Genomic DNA, 12,115 nt, shown 5'->3' with positions numbered 1-12,115 from the left:
AAATCCAATTGAAAAGAAGAAATCAAACTATGCAAAAGTTACTTAGGAAATAAGATGAATACATGCTTCTTTTCCTCATAGTCAACTCAAATGAGTAACTCTAAAGTCTTCTCACCGTAATTAGAATGGGAAAATTTGTCCACAAAAAATAAGGCCACTTTCATGAGCTAGCTTAGTTTCTTGCAATAGAACTGAGATTCTAATACAAATTACAAAATAGTTGTATATTCCTTAAAATATGTATAACTTATTTCAAATGTACATTTTGGGTATTAAAATCAACTAAGTATCTGTATGCAGTGTGAGAGTTAACCACCCTCTTAGAGAATGGATGACATACCTCTAAAGGAACTTACACAGTACAGAAGGCTATGGTCCTTCAACCTCTAGTCTACTTCATCCTCATATACCACTTTTAACTTTTAGAATCACTTTTGATATTAAAAACTGCATTGCATCAAATAATTCCTGAAAAATCAGAAAGGACATGCTAACAGTTTGCTTTGATAATTTGCCTTCTGTCATCCCTTCCCCAAAGTCAATTGACATAGGAATTATGTTACACTCCTCTATATTTTGATGCCCTGTTCATTAAATTACTGAAGGTTTTAAGGTCTAGTTAGAGACCTTGTTTATTTTATTGGGAAAAGAAAAAAAATAAATAAACCCAGTTGGAAGAATAAGGGAGAACCAACTCCCTTATTCTTAGCACATAACCTTGACTGTCTTCTAAATCTCTCAGATTTCAAAATAAAAGTTTGAATGCCCACTTGGAGTCATTACCCTAAGGCTGTCAAGATCCAGTGTGTTTCTTAGCAATACGTGCTGTTCAAACAGAACCTGCCCAGATATGACAGTGCTATATAAGGCTTTTTTTTTTTTTTTGTCAATGAATCACTTTATTCAAACAGATCATTAGAATTGAGATCCTGCTAAAGAAAAGATGTATTCTCTGTAGTTAGTTTCTTCTACAAAGATTTAGTCTTAAGAACTGACCTATTTCCACCTCAGTTAACCCACAAGGAGTAATTTGGTGAGAGAAATCCTAGCCATTGTCTGATTACATTACATGAATATTCCTCCTCCTATTTAACTCTTCGAAGGCCCTGGTCTTCGGGACATATTATCATCATCTCTAAGGGAAGCATTTTGCACTTTCTTCACCCCAGTGCATTTATGGCGGAAGAGCCACCTCACCCCACAGGGCTGGACAGTTCTCTCTCAGCCACACCCCCACCACCACCCTCAAGAAGTTGACTTCATAATTTCCACACCAAAATAATTCATCCTGCCCAACAGGAGAAAGCCAAGGAGAGAGAAGGTAGAGACAGAGGAGAGGGGAGCGGATGGGGGTAGAAAGCAAAAGGCATGGAACCGTAATTGACAGGGAGGGAATTTGCATCTCATCTTCCCTGGGGGCGGGGTGGGGCCGGGGCGGGGGAGGGGGGTTAAAAATAAAGCCCATCGGAAACCGTGTAACTCAAACGCTGTTTCTGTACCTAATGTCTGTAATTGCGGGGTCTGCTTCTTCAATGGATCAATGACAACCGCAGTCTCCGGCTTGACGGGAGGGGAGGCTCACCCCCAGCGCTCCTGGACCATCTCCCTAGCAACGGGAGGAGAAAGGCAGCTTAGACACCCGCGTGCCCCGGCGTCCTCCCGGAACGTGCCCCTGCTGGGTGGCGTGGCAGCAACTCGGCATCTTCCCGCGGCTCCATCAGCAGCCAAAAGGAGAAGCGTCCATCGGAAAAATGGCATATTACAAATTTTGCTTTGGGAAGCAGAGCCTGGTTCAGACCATTGTCAAAAGGAGGAGGGGGGAGGCGGCTCTTAAAGCAGCAGCGCCCGATTGCCGGAGCAGCAACGGCACCCGCGTGCAGCTGGAGACCCGATGCTGGGAGCCGGGAAGTGGGAACTGGGTTTGACTCGTAGAAACTTAACCAATCGGCGCTGCTCTCCCTCTGCGTCCAGGCCACCCGGAGCGGGGCCCCTCAAATGTAAGCTTTGGGAAAATATATGCGAAGTATCTGGAAGGGAATTTCTCCACCCAGACCGCCACCCGGAGCCCCTCTGGAGTTGACGGCTACCGCCGGGAGTTGGAGAGCTAAAGGGAAGCGGTCCCCGGGGATGCCAGACACAGGACAGGTCCCCTTCTGGCTCCCTGACTACTTCCAGGATAGGGGGTCTCCTTTTACTTAAAAGAGGTGCTTCATCTCCAAAAAGGCAAGCAGTCAGCCCTCCACACCCGGTTTCCCCTCTTAGCCTCTCTGTAAGCCCCTTCGCTGGCATCAGTTGGCTGGGAGAACCAACCTGCTCGGCGCTGGTGCCTGTGCTATAGCATCTTATCTCCTCACTTGCCTCTCGCCGCTGCCGCTGCTGCTCCTCCTCCTCCGTCTCTCCCCCCTCCTCCTCCTTGGCAGCCGCCACCTCCTCTTCCTCTGAAACAAGGGCTTCCCCTGGAAGCTGCTGCAGTGGTTTCCACCGGCCCTTAAATAAATTCTGAAGTAATCACGTCTTTGCTCTCCTCCTCACGCACACGCGCTGGCTGATACACACGACTCCCCCAAAGCCGCTCCCGGGCTGCTGAGGCTCGAGCTGGTCCCAGTGCCCCCGGTGAAGGCAAGGGCTGGAGATGGGCAGGTGTGGGAAGGGGGTAAACTCTTCCTTGCCTGAGCTTCCGACGCACAATGGTCTCTACAGAAAGGCGTGTGTTGGAACAGGCTTGGGTATCTTCTGGCTCTCTGGCCTCTGTGCTTGTCATTTCTTAAAGCGGCTTCCTTTGCCCAGGACCAGAACATGGTAGTCGTGATTAGAGAGACCTGAGTCCATCTAGGGTGTGGCGGCATCTGTCACTTCTCATTACCTCTCCAGCTCTTTTCCATTCATTGCATTGTCGATGGGAATTATTTGTTAAATACTCTCTGCCAGAGTAAATTTCTGCTTTGAGCAAACTCTGGTCCCTTGATCTTCTCCAGTTCCCCCATACCTACACATCCCTTTACAAATTCTTCCTTCTGCCTCTGCTGGCCATTCGTTTAGACCCATCAGGAATAGGAGAAGGCCGAAGACAAAACCAGTTCTTACTCTAAGCAAAAAAGGAAAGATTTCACTGAGAGAAATTAAGAGAGCCTAGTTTTAGAGAAAATGAGAGGGCATGCAGGAGGAAATTAGGAGAAGGGCTCAACTTTGGGTATAATTTGGAAGTTGGTGCAAATACCCTGGTAATGTAGTGCAATAAATCCAGAAGATGTGTTTTACTTTTGTGTAAAGCAAGGAGTCCAAAGCTAACCACAGAAATAGCATTCAGATAGGAGCTCCCTCACATTACATACAGTGCTGAAGAAAGAGGCTATTTCCTTTGGGGGGGGGGAGCATTTAATTCAGTTGATGACCTCACAATAGAATGTGAAGCCAAGCTCCTGTATTTACCTCCCCCTTCTCTTGTAGACTGTTGTTCAAATTCTGCATCACAACCTAATCCTGTAAGAATTAAATATTGGTGATAGAAAGATGCCTTAGGTGTCATCTGGAGCCTTATTTCTCAAACATAGTGTGCCTACAGATCACTCTTGGATCTTGTTCATTTGCAGACTCTGATTCACCAAGACTGGGTGGACCCTGAGATTCTGCACGTGTAACAACTCCAGATGAAACCATGCTTTTAACACAAAGGATCTAGACCACCCAATCAACCTACCATTTGATGTTGGCTTAAATACTCTTAACCACGGAAAAACTCATTAAGTCACGGCGGGAGCTCAGTCCATTTTCAGTTGTAATTTAGGAGTAGCCTTATCATACTAATCAGATATTTGTGCTTATAACGTTCACTCCCTGGAATTCCCCCGAAGAGATACAACATTCTTTGTACCTCAGAAACCTTCATATTTTAAAAAAACAGTTAATATTATCTCTTTACACAGGAATCCTTTCCTTACTAAACCTTGATGAATTTGCCAAGTACAGCTTCAAATGTTGTTAGAATTTCTAAGAAAAGTCTTGCTTTGCCTGACTCTTATCCACACAGCAAAGAAAAGTATTTATTCTAAATGTACTGTCCACGTGCAGTGGATGAAACAGAATTAAAGGCTACTGAAGAGGTGACATTGCAGAGAGGAACACTTTGATAGCAGATGGCAGCAGAGGTCACAACGGAAAGAATATTTTAGCAAGAAGAAGTCGACTTCATGGTCATCCTCAGCTTAGAACCCTGTGTTCTCATGTCCTCACCCTTAACACCACTGCCAAGAGCGTGAGTAATACTTCCCATCAAAACCGAGAGGCGTTTTTAAGAAGGAATTTCGCAGAAGGCACTGGGTCAACCAATTCACCCCCTACACCACTTCTTACAGTTTAGTGGACCCCAAGTTTAGCACGCAAGAGAATCTCTAGAGGGCTGCACCACAGATTTCTGGGCCCCATCCCCAGAGTTTCAGAGTCAGTAGATCTGCGGTATGGCCGGAGAATTTGCATTTCTGGTACATTCCCGGGTAGTAGAATACTCTTAGGTCAGGAGCCCCACGTGAGAACACACATTAAATAAGTTGGAAGAAATCTGAGAACAGTATAAATACAGAACAGGAAGAACAACAAGTATTTAGCAGTCAAGACAAAACATCTCCCAAATGAATATAAAACCAATAATTATGCTGAGGTTATCTTCTAATGCTTTTTTTGATAGTCAAGGATCAATGATTAAGATGAAATATGCTTATCTCCTCAATTGCCATCTAGGTTCAGTCGGAGTGGAAGCCACCTCTGATTAGTCTGAGTGCTTCACATCAGCGAAAACATTTAATCCATAGAGGCATAGGGTATCACTGCCACACACGCTAATCCTTCTTTTATACATTTAATTTCAAATATGATCTTTTTTGTCTATAGGCTCTTTTAAGAGGAGCATGTCATAAACAGCTCTACTCTTGTTTGCACCGAGGTGCCCAGTCTTCCACCTTTTTAGATATTCTGAATATTATAGGATATATTAGTAGTATAATGATAGTCACAATACTAAAAAAGCACTTCTCCTTAAATTCAGAATCTTTCTGTATGTCAAGATAAAATATGCTATGATCAGGCACCCAAGAAAATGAGTCATTAAGTGTGGGCCATGACAATACCCAAGATTTAGTAAATGGCAGCAAGTATATTTACACTTGTCTTTTAAGCGCAAATATAATTTTGATGCAAAACAAGGCAAATGTTTGTCGTTCTAACAGACATTTTAATTTCAATACTGCCTCAAGTACCAGAGGAAACTAGGCAGGTACTCCTTGATTTTTTATGTCTATATTTTGACTTCTCTAAATATAAAATCTTCCAGAACTTGACTCAAACTTATTTAGGATTATCTAGTTACTTTGATCATTGGTATCACTGGTGCTAATCCAACATTTTTTTGAGTCAATTGGCAACACAAATAAAATGGATGAAGTTGAGATCAGTGATCACTGCTGTTCTTTGGAAGAGAAATCATTGGGAGAAAAAAAATAATTATCAACGTGAAAATGAATTTTCCTCAGTGTTCACCATCTAAAGTCATATGTAAGCCATCACAGATAGTAAACTAAACATGAAAACATCTGATGTGGGTAATCTTTATTTTTGATTATAGTTTAAAGATACACAGCAATGAAGACTATAAATGTACATTTTAGAAAGACTGAATAGAAGACAGCGTCTTCAATACTAAATGAGAACAATTTAATAATAAGTCCTATAAAGTTGAAGTCATCTGGAACACTCTCTTCACGATGACAACTATATAGCATGTCTTCTGCAGTTGAGTCTCATCTTCTGCTCAGGGTTAAATGGGGTGGACGCAAATTCATATCTCATGAATATGGAGGGGTGAGATTTGGAAGAGAGTTTAAGACCAGGTGGGGAAATGACATGTGTTCTGATATCTACTACTGAGTGAAAAGTCATCCCAACACCTAATAACTTCAAAGGACAATTATCTTCTTATTTATTGTGATATCACTTGGTCAGGAATTTGGGAAGGGCTCACCGAGGTAGTTCTGGCTGGGAATTCCTCATGTGGTTGTAGTGGACAGTGACTAGACCTGGGAGAGGGGAGGTGGAGGCAGCTAAAGCGACTGGATTGACATGGGGGATTCCCCCCGCCACCCCCCCTCTCTCATCTTATGTGGCTTCTCTTTGTGACACTGCTAAATAGAATGGTGTGGGCTTCCTCACAGCATGGTAGCCTAAGTGTGATCAGGCATCACAGCCAAAGTCAAAAGAGATAGTGAACAAGGCAGAAGCTCCTTCACTTTTTATGACCTAGCTTTGAATGTATGTAGTGTCAGATCCAACATAACCCTGTTATGGGTAACAGTCACAAGCCCACTTGGTTTCATGGACAAGAAACATAGACCCTCCCCTGCCCCTCTCAATGAGAAAAGCATAAAAGTCACACGGTAAGAAGACTATCATGCCAACTACCTTTGTGAAATGCACAGTTGCTATTAAAAATATTATTTCTGATGCTGTTCAATTTGCAATTTGCAAAGCATAGACAAATGTTTTACATTTAAAATATTTTAGGAATGGATCAGTGGCTCGTAAATAAAATATTTGTTAGACACGGGCAGATTTCATGGAAATTGCTGAGCCTAAGTAAGAAAGCAGAGTTTATATATGTTAAACATAGACAGAAGGGGATGGAAAGATCAGAGATACTTAATATTCATGAAACATTAAGGCATTATAACATAATATGCAGATATTTATAAGAAAAATATACATGAGCCTGTAAGTATTGAGGAATGCACAAGATAATGTGAAAACATGTCATTTATGAAGTCTTTATTTAGCCACCCATTAGTGGCTTTGGTTGTGACCCTATGTGTCCTCTGCCCGAGTAACACAATTAAAATCCATAGCTGTTCATTAGGCTAATTGGAGAGCTAGAGCTTTTGGCCAGATGTATCTTTCCCTGCCTCTCTCTAGTAGAACAAGTGTGTATCATCTACCCAGAGCACCTTCCGCCTTTTTACCCCCAGCTCGAGCTTCAGCTCTGGGCTTTGTAAGCCTAACACTAGTGAGGAAGGTTGATGTGGCAAGAGAGGAACAGGACATTTAAATATTGCTTATCCTAGGATGATGCAGTGTGATCCTTCCCCACTGCGCCTTATCCTGTGTGGGTTAGTCTGTCTTGTATCTTTCCCCTTGCTTCTGTGGGTTTTTAGTAGATTTGATAACATGAGCGATTTGAATATTTTCACTTGTTTTGTGAATTTTTCTATTTCATGACCTCTGAAATAACCTTGCTGGTAATGTACTTGGAGACTACCTTTGCATCAAGGTGATGTCCCACATAACACTTTATCTTGAGAAGTGGGAAGGCAAATTCTGGGTTCTTCATAACCCCCAGGTTTTTCCAGTTATATCTCCGTGAATTGTGATCATAACAAAAACAACCCCCCCCCAAAAAAAAAACAAACAAAACCAAACAAACAAAAAAACCAAAACCCTGCAACAACAACAAAAAACACAAAATTAACTGAATGCAAGCCTACTACCTTCTCTGAAATCCCATTGAGCCACAGAATCCAAAATCATCTCACACAAGTGTACGTTGTGGCAGACAACCATCATCAAACAATGCTGAACTATAACTGGGTCTGGTTTGGATTTGTATAAGGAAAGCAAAACCTGGATTCCTAGCAAGCAGATGACAAAGTCTCATTAGGATACTTTGAGTAATCTTGAAATTATTCATATTGGCATATTGTATAATTCACTTTATTTTAGTAATCATTTTACCATGGTTAGTAAATATCTGTTGCAACATATATACATTGGTGCTTTATTTTCATTTACTTTCCCATTAACTTTAGAGTTTGGGTGTTATAAAATAAGTTTTTGGGTATTAAAAGTTATTTTTGCCATTATTATATATTGGTAAATAATGTTTTTGTTCATAATTTTAGATGTACAGGCATCATCTAGGAACGAGCTGTATAGGTAATCAGGACTTACACGATGTGACAAGAGATACATTACAGGTGATACGGGAGCACAGAAAAGAATCATCTAATTCTCTTACGGATGATCAGAACTGAAGATGGGAAGGTTTTTACTAAATGCACCTGTGGATGAGTGCTGTGAAAATGTAACAGCAAAGGGAGTAACTTGAAGCAAATGTTTTATACTGTGCATAAGAAACAGGAGAAGGTGCCGATTTGGTTACAATGTAGAGATAAAAGAGACTTACACCGAAGGAAGAGAAAGAAAATCTAAGCTGGCACCATATGTAAGAGGACATGTAGATATTACTAAAGAGCTGAAGATGTATTACGGGGAATAGGAAGATGAGGAAGTTTTTCTTTTCCTTTTTTTTATTACTCAAATGAATTTATCACATCTGTAGTTGTATAATGATCATTAGGAAAGTTTTAAATCAATAAAAGAACATATTCTAAAGAAGGGACAGGATAAAAAATGGGAGGTAAGGACAAAATGTAGGTAAGATGGGAAGATTGAACCATCCTTCGATTAGATATTAAATAGGCAGTTAAAACAGAATATTGAATTTTGTTATCTGACTGTGAGCTGTCCGGTTAGAGATGTTTGAAAGGAAGTGGAAATGCTAATCTATCACATTAGAAATCTGGACCAGTGATAAAAGTTTGGAAACCATTACTGACATTTGAAATGATGGAAGTGAACAATATTGACAATGAAAAGAGCATGGAATTAGTCAGAATGAAGGTAGAGTCACAGAACCTCAATGGAACACATATTTAGGAAATAATTCTAATAAGAAATAGGCAGACAAAAGGCAAGGAAATTGGGAGGTATTTGTTATGCATTCCAGGCAAAGAGAACAAGCATTGCAGGAAGGGGTGACTGGTGACTTTTGCAAGGGAATTTTCGCTGAAGTGAAAATGGCAGAAAACAAATCCCAATGGCTTAAGATTACCGGTTGAAATAATGGTTGTTCAAGAAATGTGGCAGTTAATGGTGTAAAAGAGATGGAAGCAAGCTGAAAAGATATGAGAGTTCTTCTCTTGGGAGTCAGTAGAGCTCTAGGTGGTCATTAGGTGGGCCTTAGAAAGTTCCAGAATCCCCCTAAAATTGTACACAAGACTTGTATGTATTTGTATAAGTGTGTTTCATTGAGATGAATATTTATAGTATGAGAGACTTAAGGCAATCAGAGATCAAACTATTAGTAATCAGAGTTTTATGTACTGTATATATTAAATACTCACTAGTCTTATACATTATTGGCATAATCTTTACAGTTGAATGGGTCTGAATTTGTTTGTTGCAATGCTCGTTTTACTGCCCTTTCTGGAAGAAGTATAGGTAGCTGCCATATTGACACAGACAGGGTCATGTTAACTTTTCTCTGTTCACGGACTGTGAGCAGAAGTCGCCATGCCAAGACCTAACAGAAATGTGAAGAATCATCACAATGTGTTATGACTCTTTGCCCTCTGCCACAGATGCGAAACGTTGCTATTCCTTCAGCCAGACTAGTATGTAAAAATACTCTTCAGAGAGTTTCCTGGTGGCCTAGTGGTTAAGGAGTTGGCATTGTCCCTGCTGTGGTACAGGTACAATCACTGGACCAAGAACTTCTGCCTGTCATGGTTTTGGCCAAAAACAACCACACATTTTAAAAACCATACTTTTGAGTGTCTGTCGTGGCTCAGCAGAAACAAATCCGACTAGGAACCATGAGGTTGCGTGTTCGATCCTTGGCCTCGCTCAGTGGGTTAAGGATCCGGCGTTGCCGTGAGCTGTGGTGTAGGTCACAGATGTGGCTTGGATCTGGCATTGCTATGGCTCTGGAGTAGGCCAGCAGCTGTAGCTCCAATTAGACCCCTAGCCTGGGAACCTCCATGTGCCGTGGGTGCAGCCCTGAAAAGACAAAAGACAAAAAAAAAAAAAAACTTTGATATTTTCACATCCCACTATTCTTTGGCTATTGTTGCCATTTTCAAGGGTTTTCCCCTTTTCCTTTCTATTTGAGCCATAAAAGGGAAGGACTGCATCAAGAATTTTATTTTTCACAAAACAAATGTTATTGAATAATGTTACCTAATCCTTACTTAATATTTGTACTTGCTTAATTAGATTACTTAATACAAATTATGCAAAAAGAAAACTGAGTCCTCACTCCATGGGCCCCTAAGGGAGAAATAAGAAAAAATCACAATGGATGTCAGCGTGAACAAATTATAAAATTTATAAAAAATTATACGCAAAATTATAAGCCAGTGAAATTTTGTGCAGATCAAACCAGTAATATCTCAAATTACGTAAATATTAATTTGGCTTTAAATGTTCTTTATGACTTACATTAGGAGGAAAAAGTACAAGAGATGGCTTGAACCAATGTACATGATTTATTCGGGGCATGCGAGAAGCAGAGAAAGGGTTAACTGGGGCGATGAGCAGGATCATCTGACGGAGAGACAGCCTGCCTCCGGAAGGCATCCAGACTCTCAAGCATGGCATTATTAGACTGCTCGAGTAGGTGGCTAAAATTTCAGTGATGACCCGGGCGAAGGCCGTTTGGAGAAATATCAAAAGCAGCACTGTGTGAATTTTATATGTAAATAAACAACATGGAGAGGAAGAACCAGAAGTTAAATTAGAAACCCAAGGGGATGCCTGGTTGGAAGTCGAGAACATAGGACTCAGGGAGGCAGTGTTAATCCAAGAAGCTGTAAATGTATTTGTTTTGCTCAGATAATTTTTCCCTGCTTTTATTAATTTTTATTTATAAATTTATTTTCTTTCATCCTATATGTACTTTATTAAGCATCTATGATATGCCAGAAAATAGAATGTAGCAGTGAGTAAACAGAACAAAACCTGTGTTCATGGGGTTTACACTCTAGTATCCATTCATTCGTTCGTTCGTTCCAACATATTTATTAGAGATCTTCCTTTCATCAGACACTGCATCAGGATTATGGGACACTAGTTAGAAATATCAGTTATCACACGGTGTTTTTCAAACCACGGACCTACAGTGTGTGTGTGTGTGTGTGTGTGTGTGTGTATAGAGAGAGAAAGAGAGAAAAACTTTTTTTTTGGTCTTTTTTTTTTGCCTTTTCTAGGGCTGCACCCGCGACATATGGAGGTTCCCAGGCTAGGGGTCCATTTGGAGCTATAGCTGCCGGCCTACACCACAGCCACAGCAATGTGGGATCCGAGCCGCATCTGCGACCTACACCACAGCTCACCACAATGCTGGATCCTTAACCCACTGAGCAAAGCCAGGGATCGAACCCGCTACCTCATGGTTCCTAGTCAGATTCGTTAACCACTGCGCCACCACAGGAACTCCAAGAAAAAGTTTTAATTCATGTCACATCTATCTTACTTTTAAAATGCAAAAGATCTATATTGGCATTTTCCCAAAGAGGCTGCATAGATGGCCAATAGGCACATGGAAAGATGGTCAGCATCACTAATCACCAGGGAAACGCATAGCAAAACCACAATGAGACATCTGTCTGAATGGCTGTCATTCAAAACACAACAAATAACAAGTGTTGGTGAGAATGTGGAGAAAAGGGAACACTAGTGCACTGGTGGTGGCACTGTAAATTGATGCAGCCACTCTAGAAAACAGTCTAAATGTTCCTCAAAAAATTAAAAATAGAACTACTAGATAATCCAGCAATTCTTCTCATGGGTGTGTATCTGAAAAAAGCCAAAACGCTAATTCAAAAAGGCATATGAATCCCAGTGCTCATTACAGCGTTATTTATAGTAACCAAGATATGGAAGCAGAGCAACCAAAGTGTCCATCAAGAGATGAAAGGATAAAGAAGAAGCAGTATACATACATACAGTGAAATACTACTCAACCAAAAATAAAAGAATGAAATTTTGCCATTTGCAGTAACACAGATGGGCCTGGAGGGTATTATGCTTGGTGAAATAATGCAGACAGAGAAAGCCGAATGTTGTATATTTTCATTTATATGTGGGATGCAAAAAATAAACAAAAATAACAAAACAGAAACAGACTCCGAGACACCGAGCACAAGTCCGTGGTTCACGGTGGAGAGGGCGAAGTGGGGAAGGGGCAGGTTAGGGGTGGGGGTTAGCAGATACCCCCGTGTATAAGAGAAATAAAAGG

The 12,115-nt window shown here is 41.1% G+C and overlaps 2 protein-coding genes across 36 annotated transcripts in view; one reads left to right on the top strand and one right to left on the bottom strand.

Moving 5' to 3' along the window:
* The window catches only part of PPFIA2 (PTPRF interacting protein alpha 2), a 461,887-nt gene extending 459,442 nt beyond the window's left edge, over positions 1-2,445 (bottom strand). For 18 of the 35 annotated variants that reach the window (XM_021093033.2, XM_021093034.2, XM_013998107.3 and 15 more), the window contains exon 1: positions 1,500-1,770. The gene's annotated coding sequence lies outside the window, so the exon portion shown is untranslated. Of the gene's footprint in view, positions 1-1,499 lie in introns of all 35 variants that reach the window. The other 17 variants (XM_021093032.2, XM_084957697.1, XM_021093042.2 and 14 more) reach the window with 2 other exon arrangements.
* The window catches only part of LOC146403606 (uncharacterized), a 421,112-nt gene that overhangs the window by 50,771 nt on the left and 358,226 nt on the right, over positions 1-12,115 (top strand). The window lies entirely within an intron of this gene.

Source organism: Sus scrofa, chromosome 5 (genome assembly GCF_054392235.1).
Source record: "Sus scrofa isolate SSC_HxYL_T2T_F1_AM1 chromosome 5, Sscrofa_HxYL_maternal_Yorkshire_Landrace_v2.0, whole genome shotgun sequence".
Lineage (NCBI taxonomy): Eukaryota > Metazoa > Chordata > Mammalia > Artiodactyla > Suidae > Sus > Sus scrofa.
This window is presented reverse-complemented; position numbering and strand designations above follow the sequence as displayed.